Below are 2,339 nucleotides of genomic sequence, written 5' to 3' on the forward strand. Positions count from 1 at the left end.
CGTAGCTCGTGTTTTTACCGTCCTGTTGTCTGTGAAAGTTCCCTATAACGGCCACTCGTAACTTCCGACCCGTGAACTCGTACCAGATCGAACTGGTATGACTTCACAGGAAGGAAAAACACAAAGTACGAGTTTCCTTGAACGCACCATGAGTTAGCAGCCCCCGCCCTTGTCAGGCATCAATTGGTCCTCGTGCTACGTCACCACATTCACGCGCATCCCTTGGCTGCACACACAGCCCTTCATGCCGTTCTCTCCCCTCATTGGATAACACTTGTATCCCACAAGGAAAATTTTCTCCTCGGGTTACAGCAGAGCAGAGTGACGGAGAGACTCGTGTTTAGGCTGAAATACTTCATGTAAGTGATTGCTGACGGAAAATAGGACTATTTAGGACTTATATTAACAAAAACATTCCACTGATATCTGCTTTAATACAAATGGAACATACTTTAATTCTTTATCTTGAAAGCAAAGCAAAGCAATTCCCAAATGTACACATCAATATGAAAAAGAAGAAAAAAATAAATGAGCAGTCTGGTGCATTCACAGCATGACCTGAAATTAAAACTCATTGTTTAAACATGAGCTGCACTTGAGCCATGAATTTATCATGAGATCATCTGAATGTCAGCCTGAGCTCAGTAACTCAGATCACTATCACCTACTTTAGAAAAAATGCACAAGTATTTACAGTAACTCACTAAGCAAGATCGACTAAACCTATAATTTACACTGCTTAGACCATAGTCTTAAACAGGCACTGCGCTTATACAACGTGATTTATTAAAAATCCGTATCAGGCTATATGTTTTGCACAGATTTTTACACATCTTTTATGGCGATATGTAATAAGATGACAAATAGTACTATTGCAAAAGTATAATTGCGTACTCTTCTGACAAAACAAGTATATCTAGCAACAGTTGCCTACACTGTAACACAGATAGCAGACAGATAAGTGTTTAGATGGTTAAGATGAGTACTGAGTCCCATACTGCAGGATAAGTGGCTCTTTCTCTCCTCGTCCCTGGTTGGCAAAGTTGAAGAGAATCGTGCTTTGATCATCTGCGTCTTGGTTCTTCAGGAATAAAGCATTACTGGCAGTTGCAATCTGCAAAATGGCATTGATACAGACAGATGTCAGTCAGTGAAATGTCCTGTTGTTTTTTTAATTGTTTTTTGTTTTAGATTAAATAGAATTACATAAACATCAAAAGTCAATTCAATATTCACTGTGCATTGACTTTTCCAGGTGTTTATACACTGCACAGAATCAGGTGTAATCTATTTCTGGGCTCAGACAGCCTCCTTGTGGTCATTTACAGCATTCAAGTGCAGTCACTGATTCTGTCAATTACACTTGAGATACTTTACACAAACTGATACAAAATAATTATTTAATATTAACCAAAATCATTTTAACCACAATTTATTACGTAATTTGGCCTGGAGGATCTTTATCTAAAATGCTGAACCTAGTTTTCTAATAAGTATCCTGTCATAATTTTTTAACCCAGAATAATGACAAGTTACACTTGTTCATGTATGATAAAAAAAAAAAAAACCTTTTATGTAATTCACAGCAAGACAGAGCTACAAATTGGGTCCTTTAGGTACCTGAAGTCTGTTGTAATGACGAGGGCGGCAGGCGATGACTGTGATGAAGGAGAAAGTTGCAACAAGAACAGCAGCACATGTCAAGATGAAGAACATGTGAGGGTTGGCTGAAAATAACACAAAAACACACGTGTTACCTGTGAATGCAGTAATAAGTAAGTACCTGAGTGAGAGGAAGAAAGCTGTAATGTAATATGAAGTCCAGCTTTTCTCATTTTCAACGTAACTTAGTTAGAAACTGACATTAAAAGCTGGTTATCGTGATTTTCTGTTGTATAACAGCTTCAGTGGAGTCACAGAGGCAGCTAATCCATTGAGCACAGTAGATGTGCTGACCAGTCAGCTCGCTCTATGCCTGGATTCCTCCATTTTCACTGCTGCTTCTCTCTCTGTGGAACTAAAACAGATAAATGGCACATGCAAAGTTTTATCTGAAACACCTCATGACCGCTCATTTCAGTTTCAGAAATGCTTTTGATAAATAGAAAAATAAAAACATTTAGCTGTGTGCATCCAGTACTATGAATCATCTTGAGGGGACATTGGGATTTAGATTTATTCTTATTCATTCAAATAAAACTGTGAATAATAACGAGTCACATCGTTCTTCTCTGAGATATTAAAGAAATCAATTTGGTAAAGGATGATTGGTAACTCTTTAATCTAAGGACAGTGTAGTTATTATATAGTAGCCTGCCTATATAGTACTGTAAAGTAAA

Source organism: Trachurus japonicus, chromosome 19 (assembly GCF_045865225.1).
Source record: "Trachurus japonicus isolate A0001 chromosome 19, Traja_1.0".
Lineage (NCBI taxonomy): Eukaryota > Metazoa > Chordata > Actinopteri > Carangiformes > Carangidae > Trachurus > Trachurus japonicus.